This window comes from Elephas maximus, chromosome 3 (assembly GCF_024166365.1).
Source record: "Elephas maximus indicus isolate mEleMax1 chromosome 3, mEleMax1 primary haplotype, whole genome shotgun sequence".
Classification (NCBI taxonomy): Eukaryota; Metazoa; Chordata; class Mammalia; order Proboscidea; family Elephantidae; genus Elephas; species Elephas maximus.
Genome location: NC_064821.1, coordinates 200,923,991 through 200,938,922, shown reverse-complemented (window position 1 = coordinate 200,938,922; position 14,932 = coordinate 200,923,991). Strand labels below are relative to the sequence as shown.

The 14,932-nt window shown below is 40.1% G+C and overlaps 1 protein-coding gene across 1 annotated transcript in view; it reads right to left on the bottom strand.

Annotated features, from left to right (window-relative positions):
* The window catches only part of ATF6 (activating transcription factor 6), a 259,261-nt gene that overhangs the window by 71,632 nt on the left and 172,697 nt on the right, over positions 1-14,932 (bottom strand). The window lies entirely within an intron of this gene.

Sequence of the window (14,932 nt, the reverse complement as noted above, 5' to 3'; positions counted from 1 at the left end):
CAGGGTCCCTAAAATTGAATAAGTAAACAAACCAAACAAAGCTTGCAAGCCCCAAATTAAGGCCATTGTAAAAATAAACACACTTAAATTCTATCAGTCATGGGTTAAGGTCAGGTTTAGACTTAATTCTGAGTTTCCCGCTGCGGTGCAGATGCCCCGCTAAATAACTTGTTTTAAAACATAATCTTCTGAACATAATGTCTCCTACTTTATATCTTCAATAAATTCAAACAAAGTAGTTACTTTTGCAGCAGGAAGCCAAAAAACATTATTTATGAAAAGGAAGTATTGCATCTTGAATGTACAAATATTACAGTTAACCTGCCTTACCTCTAATTTAAAGGTTGGCAAACTAGGGAAAGAGCCTATAATTTCAAGTGTTTGTTTACCAAGAGGCCCCAAGACCTGAGCAGCAGGGAACCGAAGGTGGTACACTACAGACTCCAGTATCGCTTTACCTTATGTTTTAAAATACACATATGATTGGGAGAACATAGATGCTTCATTTAACATTTATCTTCACTTCCTCAAATTAAATGTTCCTTGAACTTAACAACAATGAATCCTGAATTATTTTTTTGTCTCTAACTCTATTCATCTCTTTTTTAGTAAATCATTATTCCTATTAGTTACATCTTTGAGTGACAAAAACCAAAACCAAACGTGTTGCCTTCGAGTCAATTCTGGCTCATAGTGACCCTATAGAGTAGACTGCCTCATACGGTTCCCAAGGGGTGGCTGTTGGATTTGAACTGCAGACCTTTCGGTTAGCAGCCAAGCTCTTTACCACTGAACTTTATTTAATCAACCAATACATATTTACTGACTTCTTACCACTCATTTAAAAAACGATTACTGAGCACAGTGCCCTCCCATGTATTCAGCACTATAGAAGATACTTTCTTTTAAAGAATAAAAATCCAGATTTTTACTTTTATTGGAGGAATAGCGTAAACTGAGGCAGAAATAAGCTATCTGTCCCAAATATCTGTTCCCCTTCTTCTGTAACATTAGAATAGAAATAGGACCCCCCTTTTTTTTATATTCAGTTGAGCACAAAGCCAACCAGAATAAAGACTATATTCCTTGGCCTTCTTTGCAACCAGGTGAGGCCATACATGATACTAAGTTCTGGTCAATGGGCTGTAACGGGTAGTGGTGCATGCAACTTCTTTAAGGTGGAGGGAGTGGAAGGCACCCCTTGTTCTTCCTGCTAGCTAGAATGCAGATATGACTGCTAGAGCTGGAGCAGCCATCTTGGACCACGATATGGAAACTTTCAGTTGCAGATTACGGCTTAACCAGACAAAGATCTAGGGATCTTGATGATCAAGGAGCTACCACAAAATCCCTAGAACTTATACACGAGAAGGAAATAAAATTATAACTTGCCTAAAGCACTATCATTTTGGATTTTCTGTCACTCATAAAAACCAAAAAACCAAACCCACTGCTATCAATTACGACTCACAGTGACCCTAGCTAAACCTAGTTACTTATTTATAGTATAAATATGTGAAACAATACTAAAGGTATTTAGTCAATAGTTAAATTAATCAAGGACAGCTTTACCATTTTCCAACAAGATAAAAATACTATTTGTTATTTAGCCTTCTTGATACTCTGTTCTCCCCCCTCCCATTTTAAACAATATTAATGAACTGGCAGAGCAAATTCAACCCTGGAAAGGCAGAGGAGCGATTTGATGAATTTGAACAAAATTATTTCCTTGCAATTACGTCCAGCTAAAATAATCCAACTCCATTGCTGGGGTAGGGAGGCAGACAGCTAGTGAATGAGGATAGGTGGGCTCTGGGGTCAGAGATCGAATGACGCCCAGGGAGGGCTTCCAGTCTGGAGAAGCAAACTCAAAGGAGGCAAAGGGAAGGTAGACCACTGTCCCCAAATAGAAGAAGGTGCTCAACTTCAGCTCAGTGGGTAGGATACGACCCAGACAAACTGACAAAGTGGTTTTCTTAAGCCCATTTATTATTTTTTATTTTGTTGTTGTGAATATACACAGCAAAACATACACCAATCCAACCATTTCTACACTTAAATTTAGAGACGCTGACTACATTCTTTGAGTCGTGCAACCATTCTCACCCTCGTTTTTTGAGCTGTTCCTCCGCCATTAACATAAACTACACTGCCCCCTAAATATTTCCTATCTAATCTTTTGAGTTGCTGTTGTCACTTTGATCCCATATTGTTTTCATTTTATTTTATTGTGCTTTAGATGAAAGTTTACAGCTCAAGTGAGTTCCTCATTCAAAACTTTATACACATGGTTGCAACCTTCACAATGTGACAGCATTCTCCCCCTTTCCATCCTGGTTCCCTGTGTCCATTCATCCAGTTCCTGTCCCTTACAGCTTTCTCGTCTCGCTTTTGGGTAGGAGTCACCCTTTTGGTCTGTATATTTGATTGACCTAACGTTCCTCACATGTGTTATTCTTTTATAGGCCTGTCTAACCTTTGTCTGGGAAGTGGGCTTAGGACTGCCATCTAAGATACATCTATTGGTCCCATCCTATCTGGAACAAAGGAGAATGAAGAAAATCAAAGAGACAGGAAAATATTAGCCCAGAGGGCTAAAGGACCACATGAACCAGAGCCTCCACAATCCTGAGCCCAGAACTAGATGGTGCCCCGCGACCACCACTGACTGCTAGAACAGAGATCACAACAGAGAGTCCCAGACACAGCAGGAGAAAAAAGTGGAACAAAATTCAAATTCAGAAAAAGAGACCAGGCTTACTGGTCTGACAGACAGTGGAAGAACCCCTGAGGCACAGTCTGCTAATTTAGAACTGAGGCCCATTTATTTTTAATGCTACCTCTTTGGACTTCATATTTCTCCTTCTACTGCATGAGACCCTCAAGACAACTCCCCTATGTGCTCTGCCTCCCCACATAGGCTCCCCATACCCAGCAATGCTCTGCACAGGCACCCTTCCCAAGGCAGCCAGGATGGACAACTCCACCCGCTTTTTCTATAAAGCTTTGAAGTGGTTATGATAAACTTCTTGCCATTAAGGCTTGGTGCCTGCCACCCTTACGTGATACATACATGGCAGACAAAAATAGGCATTTAATAAAAAATCTAACTCCAACAAAGGTTTAAAAAGGAAAGACAAAAACAGAAGAAGGATGTTACCATAAAGATACAAATATTTTGGCACTGTCATTCAAAACTAAACCACTAATTTTAAGACCTCTTCAGCTGGACTACAGAAAAGGCTTTGTAGACCTCAGATACCACCGGATATCTTCAGGGTCAAAACTATGTGGATAATACTTTGTTATTCTTATTCCCAGAAGAAGTCAGAGAAACATTGGGGGAAAACACTCAAAACATTTTCTGTGAGAATAAAGCAACAGTTTTCTAGTGTTGTGCAATACTGTACACACACACACACACACACACACAAAATGCTATTTTCACACAGTTCTCACAATGCTGTCTTCCAGGCCATTTAGTTAGAAAAAGCTGATACGAGTGCATAACACAGCATTCAATGTTACCTGTTTCTTCTCTTCTTAAGAAAGCAAAAGTGTTGGAGACTGACTTACCAAAAGAATGGGACCACATTTTATTCAGCTGAAGGTTATAGGTATAATTTACAATGTTGTCAAATGTTGCTTCTACATAATCCGTCTACAGTAGTACCATCTTAACTGCTCTCTACTTAAACTGACTTATTGATCAAATGGCTCACCCCAAAAAACTTAATTGACTTACCATACTAAATGTTCATGACTAGTTGTGGTTTCTCCTAAAATGACTTGTGCTAATTGTATTCATTAGTATAATTTGGTAATTTAACAAAACAGTGTGTAAACTGATAAAATATAGTGTGAAAAGAAAGAAAGCGACTTGATAATTTTTTTGTCTCTCGGACTGCAAGACAACCATAAAAGACTAAGAAAAAAAAATCATAATAGCATACACGCAGGTTGCTTAACAAGTATCTCTACGGTCTTACTCGAAAGTAACTGTAGCTGATATTGGAAATTATGGCTGATGCATTGTAAGTGTAGTGTATGTAAGAAAGGCAACACGAAACTCTAAACAGCGGACCTGGGCTTAAAGAAAAGCCATTGGCCTTGCATCAAAAACTGGCAAATAAATGCACATTTATAAAATAAAATAATAGTTAAGATATGTATCCTTTCAGAAAAAATAAAGTGATCCACTGCTTTAACCAGTTTTTTTAATTAACAGACCATCTATTCGTCCTAACTGTACTGGGTAAGATGGCTTCTCCTGTATTTAGAAACACTGACTTAAAGTCAGAGCCCTTTATCTTTGATAGAAAGGGTGTATTTAATGTCTAATGATGCCCCATAGACGGAGGAACTCAGTCTGTAACAGGCTGCACTTCTGGCCCTGAACAGCTTCCACTTGATTAATATGGACCTCTGTTAGTCAAAAAGTTTTGCATATCAGGTCCATATTAACCACAAATGGTCTCTTACGTTTTATATCTGGCCCATATCTACTGGATTCCAGAGATGGGGTTGGTTTTTCTAACATAAAAAACTTCCAAAACCAGATCAAAGGTTAAACATAGCATCTATCCTTATCTCAAAAATAGCTTGGTATTAAATTTTCTCTGTTCCTATCCTAAGGAGCTTTTGTTTTCTACTATCACTCTAGCACGTTTGCCAACAGTCCTTCAAGCTGCCAAACAAATGGAAGAGCATGTCGAACCTTAAAACAAAGAGGGCCAATGCAGCAATCAGAAATAGGCCTTTCAAAATTATTTGTCTAAGTTCGCCATATTCTGAACAAATGTTGTTTTCTAGTAGTTACACTAACTGTTGGTCAGCCACCAAATGTGTCCATTCTCTAAAGCAATTAAAAAGCAAAGGCAATTAGGATATTTAAAATCATTAAAATACACAGGCACTTACACATGTACAAAAATTAAAATTGCAAAAAAAAAAAAAAAAAAACTAGGGGTAATAAAATTGAGTAGAAAGTAACCGTTTAAAAAGAAATATTAAAATGTCTATGATGTAGGACTTCTCATCATCGTAAAAACATAAGCAAAGTACATTACTCACCCCGGAACTAGAAACAGTTAATATAAATAGCTAATATGAATGCAGTATTTGTGCCACTAATGCACGCAGTAAAACTAAGACCAATAAAAGGAATGTAAAGTTTGCATCTGCACCATCAGTGGGAATGTCAGCCAGAAATGTCAGGCCACAGCAGATGGCCCAAGAGTGAGCCAAGGTTTGCAGTTTGACAAGATGAAAATTTCAACACTTAGTTCAAACCTGATAATGCTGACAAGGTCACCAGAGGAAAAATTAGCTTGAAATCCTAACAAGTACAAGCTCAAGTCTTGTTTTAAGATCCAATTCTCAAAAAAAAAAAAAAAAATTTTTTTTTTTTCTCATATCAAATGCTGCAGGGAGCCCCAAACCTGATCAACTGACCTCGCCTGCCTCTTTTATTCACCCAAAAAGTATTCGGTTGAACTACACAAAACCACTGCAATCTGGTAAGGTTCAACCTCGTCGGTACCTATGCCTCTTTTTTAAAATCAGAAATTAATCTTGAATTTCTTGATCAGAACTGTTTCTTATAAACACTTTCCCGAGAATAAGACAAAGCATTCCAAATCATTCTCTCTTGCTGAGAGTCTTAGGGAAAACATTTTTAAACTAGGTCAGGATTGTTCTTCCCAGAGAAAACTCTGATACAAAATGTTAGTTACATGCTTTGGACAAGTACAAGACCAGGAAGTCTGTGGCCTTGTATTTCATGTTATTTCATTTAATAACTTGAGCTAATCAAAGTTCAAAACACAGTCAGCTATCAAAGAGAGCTTTTTCAAAGACTCAGCAGTACGCAGTTTAGGGAAATAAATTAGGACCCCTGAAACTTGTTATCAGTCATCATTTGTTGAGTGCCAACAGAGTGGCAATCCAAAAAAATGTCTTATTAAGTAAGGAAAAAGATCAAACACTAAAGATAATAAAGAGTTCAACCATATGAGTCTGTCAGACATAATGTTTACAAGATGTTTCATTTTAGAAAATTCATTTTACTCAGGGCTGCTGGTAGGAAGTGAATTTCCCAAAGATTAAATTATGCCCTACAGATATGCTACCAACATAAACCATAGGGGAGTGGGGGAGAGGGTCTGTGGTCACAGCAAATTGAGCCAATAAAAGGAAATGTAAAGTCTGCGTCTATATTATTAGTGTGAATGGTGAAGAAATCCTGAGAAAAGAGATACTAGGAAATACTTCTAAATTCTTAAATATAAATATGTAAGAATTGTTTTTAAACTTTTTGTTGGAAAAAAATGTTGGATTGAAACAAAAAAAACTTACTTCTTTTAAAGTGCTAGGCGAAGGCTATGTAAGAGCTGGGACAAATTGATGCCAGAATGGTCTCAAATGTCACATGTGTGTTAAGCAGCATGGCAGGTGTGAAGGGCACACAGGGAGATATTCCAGCTGACTCTCTCATAATCAATGATTCTACAGCTTTCTGGAGGCGGGGAAGAGGGGCCTCACGTCTTTGATATTTCTAGGCCATTTCTCCTTGCATGATCCTCAGTGTCTGGATATTCTCCCAGGCTCCACAATAGCTCTTGGTCCTTTTTTTTCCCCAAAGTATTCCTGATCTTGGCTTCACACACACAGGAACAGGGAAGACTGTAAAATGTCCCTAAAGTACATTTTAGGAAAAATTGGTCTTGACAAGGCAAACTACAAAGTAGAACAAACAAACAAAAACTACCCATTGCCATCGAGTCAATTCTAACTCATAGCAACCCTATAGGACTGAGCAGAACTGCCCCACAGGGTTCTCAAAGCTGTAATCTTTACGGAAGCAGACTGCCACATCTTTCTCTTGTGGAGCAGCTGGTAGGTTTGAACTGCCAACCCAAAGGCTAGCCACTGAGCACTTAACCACTGCGCCACCGAGACTCCTTACACAAAAACTGTGTCCCTTAAATTTCTCACAATGCTCCTAAAATTTTAACCATATTTAGTAATAATCTGATTCATCTACCTTAATAAACAAAAATTTTTCTAGGGATCTTGGGTTAGCAAAACAGCTGAACAGAACACTTGTTTCACATTGGAATCTGGGCCTTATTGCCAGCTGCAATCCTGCTTAAGGATGGAGGTATGTATGATACTATATAGACCTGTTCCATAATCTGTAAGAGTTCTCTCTTCATATCACATAGGGTATACTTTACAGAACCTAGTATAGTTCTCTTCATTCTTATCATAAATAGAACAGCAAGTTTTCAGTTTCCATTCAGTTTTAAAATACATTTTTGAGATATAATGCATTTGTACAAAATAACTGAAAATTGTTTTCCTTATGTTTGGTCAAGTACTTACTGTTCTAAGAAAGGATTTCATCTAAACTTCAGGTAGTAATGGCTTAAGAGGCAAACTAAAGTATGCTAGTATTAATTTTAAAATCTACAATAATACATACCCTTCAGCAAACATTTACTCTTATGGTCAAAGAAGTCTGGATCAGAAGGGGACACCGTGACAGTACTGGGTCCCTCTAAAACAGAAGCTCTTAATGAAGGATACATACCAGAATCACTTGTGGGACTTTATAACATAAATATTTACCCCCCACCTCCCAGAAATTGATATAAGTCTGAGGTGAGGCCAAAGTTTTGTATTTTTAACAAGGACCCATGGTGATTCTGATGCAGACAGCTCTAGGACCTTACTTTCATGAGGACTGGCCAGCATGGTATAGACAGAGATTGAGAGCATGGACTCTGGAGCTAGACTCTGCCTGGGTTTGGGCTCTGCCTCTACCACCTAATTCTAGCTGTGTGATCTAATGCAAATTCCTTATTCTCTCTGTGCCCTTGTTTTCTCCTTTGTAAAACAGAGATAACAATACCTATTGCATGGATTGTTTATAAAAATCAAATGTTAGTATTTGTAAAGCACTTAGAACAGTGGCTGGCATGTAGAAAGCGCTATTTTAAGTGTTGGATACTTTTTAAAAAAAAAAAAAAATTAAGATCTGTCAGGAGACTCCTTGAAGAACTGAAGTGGGTAGCACCGGCATGGATGCGGATACAGAAAATACCTAGAGTTTGTTCCCCTAGATTTATTCCCCTCACCCTCATAGCTGAAAGCCACTGTTCCACTGCTGAATAAAGGAAAGAAGGTGAGAAGTACTTATGACTGATCCAAACTCTTAAGTGTAGAAATGAAAGCTCTTTATAATTTGGTCCCTACTGACCTGGCCTCTTTCCATCGTGGCTTCTCACTATTCCTTCCATGAATACTAGTACCAACTGTCACACATGATATTCTCTACAAATTCAACCAAGAAAAGAAGTCACCCTCATATTTCACTTCCCTTAGTTTAAAAGATGATGGGGAAAATAACTGAGGTATGAGCATTCAAAGCTGCCACACTATCTTGTTTCTTTCCTAAGGTGTTTTTTGTCTGTTTGTTTGTTTTTTAGTGCTGCTGGATTGTGTGTGTGTGTGACTGGGAGGTAATAAGTAGAAAAGAGATTTCCAAGAAGCTAAATTGGTTTATATCAAAACGGTATGACGCTGTCTGCAGAGTAAAAAGGTCTAGAAGGGTGACAAAGATGGGTAAAGAGGGCCAGCTTAAGCTGTAGCCTTTGTGTAAGAGAAGAGAAACTGAGGCAGTGACTCTATGGTGTGTGTTGGGGTGGGGAGAGGAGGGTAAGGACAGAGGGCTGGAGAAATGAAAATCTTAGGACATTTTGCTGTCGTTTGATTTAGTATTTGCCTTGCAGTATCTTCAAGTGCCTTCATTAAAGGCCTACATGACTTATCAAGTTTTCAAGGTGTTAGGTTTGTATTTCTTGTGGATGTGTCCCCATGGCAAAATCAGCCTAAAACAAGCCAAGCTATATATATATATATTTTCAGTTTTATTTGAATTACACAGATAAGGGATATTTTCCTCATGGAGATTCCACGATGGTTTTCTGGCAGAGTAATACCTTTAAAAATCAAATTAAATTCTAGCACGCACACACAAAAAGATCTCACAGGCCTAGTTATTTGAAGAAACTGGACAGTCACTATCTGTGCAACACCTACCTTCTCTGTTCCCTCCCACTGTCGGGTGCGCTGCCTTCCCAAGCCCTGGTCTGGCCTAGTCAACTCAGCTCTTGCTGCAGCCTGAGTAGTTCTCCCCCACTCTCAACTTAGTCTGCTCTCCTACGTGCAGCGTTTTCTCTTTCCCCCTCCGAGAGATCACGTTGTTGCTAATCACCGCCAAGTCAGCCCCAACTTGTGGCGACCCCACGCACAACAGATCGGACTATTGTAGTCAGTGTTTTCATTGGCTGAATTTTCAGAAGTAGATCACAAGGCCTTTCTTCCTAGTCTGTCTTACTCTGGGAGATCTACTAAAACTTGTTCAGCATCATAGCTACACACAAGCCTCCGCTGCCAGGTGGCGGCTGTGCTTAAGGAGCATTGGCTGGGAATCAAACCCAGGTCTCCCTCACAGGACGTGAGAATCCTACTTCTGAATCACGACTGCCCTCTGCAAAGGGTCATAGCTAATCCTAACACCCATCCAGGTCTAGCTGAGACCAATCTCACCTCTAGAAATGTGGTCCTACTATTAGGTTCAATAGTGTTGCTTTTCATTTGCTTCTTGTGGTTTGATCAGGTTGCCATCATGACCCTAATGTAAGTAATAGGGGTCAGAGAGGATATGGGGAGAGACGAGAACATTTAAAGACCTATACAGTAAGTTATGAAGCAGGGAAAATGAAAGCCAAGCTTTTAATCTGGTACACTCAATATTTAATATTCGCAAGGTAAGCCAAGGATCATATTCCTGAGCTTACCAAATAATTTTCATTTTGATCATGTGAATTTCTAATTATTTTCCCCAAATTTTTAAGACTTGGTACTTTGTACTAGCTGTTGATTTCAGCTACACAGCATTCAAATATCTTGTCTATATGGAGGTTTTACCATTTTTCTGGAGGAAACATCTCCAACTACAGAAGTTTGAAAAGGGAAGATATAATTTCTCTCCCACCTCTAACAACTGGGGCACAGACATGAGACCAAAGCTTGGCCAATCGGATACTCCTTTAAAGTCCAAAAGCTTGGGCATTAGTGAATAAGGACTCAGAGAGATTTACATTATTCACAGAACCAGGGCATGCCACTGGAAGCAGTGCGAGCAGCAGTAGAGGTGTCCACTGGTGTGGTGGTCCTTCTCACCAGAATTCCTGAGCTGAGAAGACAGCTGTATTTTTTGCAGCGTAGTCTCCTTTGGTTCCTGATTCTCCAGCCTTCCATGGAGTCTATAAACTGACAAACAGCCTTCTAATAAATTCCTTTGCTGCTTAAGTTAGAGCAGGTTTCTATTATTTACAACCAAGAACCATGGTTGGTCTCGTTCTGGAATTTCACTTCTGACATATTTGATATTGCTAGTTAATGTCTGACCTGACAACTTAAAAAACATTAATTTTAATTAGATGAATCATGGCATCATCTTTTTGTTTGCTGTTGTCCTCAAGTCAGCTCTGACTCATGGTGACCTTATATATAACTTAGACAAATAAAAAATAATAGACTGAGCCGTAAATCAATGAACCTCCCTTTCTCCCATTTGATCCACAAAGTAACTGAAAATTGACTTCTGTGACCATCACTCTATTGATACTACTCTCATAAATATTATACTCTAATTGTCAAATCCACTTGATTCTTTCCAGCCCCCACCCTACTTTCTCTCTACAACTTTTGACACTTTCAACTTTGCATCTCCAAACTCTTGGTTCTCATCCTCCTCCAAACTTCTTCTTCCCCTCACTGCCTTCTCTTCCACTCATGTCTCACAATAAATACTGGTTTCTTAGGGTCTGTGATGGTTAAGGATGTGTGTCAACTTGGCTAGGCCATGATTCTCAGTGGTTTGGCAGTTATATAAGGATGTAGTTTGGCAGTTATGATGTAATTTGGCAGTTGTGTAATGAGAGTTATCCTCCATTTTGTGACATAATGTAATCAACTCCACGATGTGATCTGATGTGATCAGCCAATCAGTTGTATGGGGAGTTTCCTCAGAGGTATCGCCTACATCCAATGTATATGGACGTTGTGGCGAAGCTCAATGGCTTTTGTTCACTCTGGATCCTGCATCTGGCTCCTCACCATCTGACCTCCTATTCTTGGGACTTGAGCCAGCAGCCTGCTATGTTGCCTGCTAATCTTGGAATTCGTTGACCTCCACAACCTGAGAGTCAACAGTCTACCGTCTTACCCACCAACCTTGAACTCACAAGCCTCCACAGCAATTGAGCCAGCAGTCTGCTGTTTGGCCTGCCCATCTTGGGTTTGTCAGCTCCTGCAGCTATGTGAGTCAGGAGATGCTTCCAGTCTGACCACAGACTTGGGACTTGCCAGCCTCTACAACCCATGAGCCATCTCCTTGAGATAAATGTATATATATACACACTACACTAGTACAGCCTAAGACATTTGGTGCCAAGAGTGGTACCAGAGAAACGAAACTGTAAGGATGAGTTTTCTAAATTGGTTCTCAAATCTGGTTAGTCTTAATGACGATGATTCTGCTTCCAGTAAAGAGGGCACTGCTAATCCATGGCTTGAGGTAGCAATAGAAATACGCAAAATATCACAACCAATAGATCAAGTATTGGTACGAGGTGAGGCTCTGGGTGATCGCATGTTTGATACCTTTCCACAATTTTGTCAGAATGAGAATTATAAGGGAGCTGGTTAGTTGGTACTACTTTCACTAGACAAAGTGGTGAAAGAAAGAGAATAAGCCCAAGGCTTTAGAGTCACAATTCAAGTGCCACATAAATGATTTCAAAGTTTCCACTTGTGCCTTGAAAGAAAGCCTTATTTCTTGCAGTAGGAGAGTTGATGTTGCCGAAAACCAAAACCCAGAGTCTCATAATAAGAGAAGCTGAAATACAATACTAATAAAATTCTGAACATTGAATGGTACCTTAATTACAACGCCAACTGAATTCCCATCCTTGAAGGTATATAGTGAGGGTACTGACTGGGAAGAAATGGGATTCTGAAACTAGGGATGAGGACATATGAGCAAATAATCAGGAAGCTGGGGACAAGAAGCCCCTAAATTCCATTGAATCACTCCTGCCAACGGAACTAGCCTTTTCACTTTCCTCTGAAGAGAACACTCCATCTTTGTCTGCTAAGCCCCCTCCCCAGTAAAACCATTAGCCTATCCACCTCCAACTGATGAGAAAAATTCAGCTGTGTCTGAAGAGCCTTTGTCTGAGATATAACCTGGGGCAGTGTCTGAGTCATAGCCAGGGGAAGGGTCTGAGTCACTGCTTGGGCCACTATCTGAGGCTGATGGCTTACATGACACTGCTGAATGTTCTCAAAACACATTCCCACCACCCATTTTTACTTCTAGGTCTGTATAACTAAAGTCCCAGTGAGCCCCAAAAGGTGAAACGAAAGTGTGACCCAGGAGGAGGTATGTTACACCACCAAAAAACTACCTGACTTTTCTAATATGTACAAACAGAAACCTGGGAATATGTATGCGAATGGCTGTTAAGGGTGGAGGATAATGGTGCAAGGAACATAAAGATGGATCAGTCCAAGTTTATTGTCCTACTAAGCACAGATCCTTCATTCAGTGTTTCAGCTTCAAGAAGTTTGGAACAGACCTAATAGTTTATTTGGCTTGGTCACTAAAGCATGGATTACACGGTGGCCTGCACGAAATCAAGTTGAAGTACCAGACCTGCCTTGGTGTACTGTAGAAGAAAGTATCCAAAGGCTTAGGGAAACTGGCATGGTAAAATGGATTGATCAGGTTAGACCCACAGACCCACACATGGAGTGCTCAGAGGACACGCTTTTTGCTACAACAGAGAGGAATAAATTTGTGAAGGGAGCCCCAGCATCCTTGAAAACTACTGTGATTGCTATTTTATAAGTCAGATTGGACAGTAGGAACTCTCCTAACTGAATTAAGACACCTAGCTACAACGGGGCCAGCTGGACCCTGCGGTGGTAGGGGCCGAGTGGCGGCATCCAATCAACAAAGTGGGTGTGGTTACCATGATGGACAGCAGAGTCAAGGCAGTAATCAGAGTAGTCTGACCTGCATGGACTTATGGCATTGGCTACTTAATCATGGTGTCCCTAGAAGTGAAATAGATGGGAAATCTACTATACATTTACTTGATCTGCACAAGCAGAAGAATTCTAGGTCAGGCAAATGACAGTCTAACTCAAATTACCAGAACAGAGAGTCACCGCCACTCCATCAGTTCCCAGGCTTGAGTGAGTTTACAGATCCACAACCACTTGAATGAAGGGGAGGCTGGGTCTCCTTGAGGAAGGACCCCATTACACCTTCAAAAATTTGTACTGTTAATTTTTCTTCCAGCCTTCCCCAAAGGGATCTATGGCCTTTTCTGAGAGTAACTGATCACTGGAGCAAAAGGAAATGATCAGAGTTTTCGGGGATTACTGGATAATGGCTCTGAACTGACACTAGCTCCAGAAGACCCAAAATGTCACTGGCCCAATAGTCAGAGTTGGAGGTGTATGGACGTCAAGTTATTAATGGAGTCTTAGCTCAGGTTCGAAGCACAGCAGGTCCAGTGGGTCCCCCGACCCATCCTGTAGTGATTTCCCCAGCTCCAGAATGCATGATTGGAATAGATATACCCAGCATCTGGCAGAACTTCCACATTGGATCCCTGAGAAGTTGTGTAAGGGCTACAATGGTAGGAAGAGCCAAGCAGAAGCTGTTAGAACTGCCCCAACCTAGGAAAACAGTAAACCAAAAGAAACACTACATTCCTGAAGGGATTGCAGAGATTAGTGCCACCATCAAGGATTCAAAAGATGCAGGGGTGGTGATTCCCACCACATCTCCACTCAACTCACCTATTTGACCTTTGCAAGAAATAGATGGATTTTGGAGAATGACAGTAGATTATCGTAAACTTAACCAGGTGGTTACTCAAACTGCAGCTGCTGTTCCAGATGTGGTTTCATTGCTTGAGCAAATTAGTACATCTCCTGGTACCTGGTACGTCGCTATTGATCTGGCCAGTGCCTTTTTCTCTATGCCAGTTTTGAAGGAACACCAGAAGCACTGTGACCTCAGCTGGCAAGCTCAGCAATACACCTTTACTGTCCTACCTAAGAGATATATTAACTTTCTAGTCCTCTGTCATAATTAAGTCTGCGTGAACCTTCACAGTCTTTACTTCCACAATACATCACATTGGTCCATTACACTGATGCCATCATGCTGATTGGACCTAGTAAGGAAGAAGTGTCAATGACTCTGGACCTACTGGTAAGACGTTTGTGTGCTAGAGGGTGAGAAATTAATAAAAATTCAGGCACCTCCCACCTCAGTGAAATTTCTAGGGGCTCAGTGGTGTGGGGCATGTCAAGATATTCCTTGTACAACTAAGCAGACCCATAACAAAAGAAGAGATTGAAAAGGTAATTTAAAAAACTCCCAACCAAAAAAAGCCCTGGCCTGTGTGGCTTCACTGCAGAGTTCTACCAAACTTTTAGAGAAGAGTTAATACCACTACTACTAAAAGTATTTCAGAGCATAGAAAAGGATGGAATACTCCCAAACTCATTCTATGAAGCCAGCATATCCCTGATACAAAAGCCAGGTAAAGACACCAAAAAAAAGAAAATTACAGACCTATATCCCTCATGAGTAGGAAAAAAAAAAAATACAGATGCAAAAATCCACAACAAAATTCTAGCCCATAGAATTCAACAACATATCAAAAAAATAATTCACCATGACCAAGTGGGATTCATACCAGGTATGCAGGGATGGTTCAACATTAGAAAAATGATCAATGTAATCCATCATATAAATAAAAGACAAGAATCACAT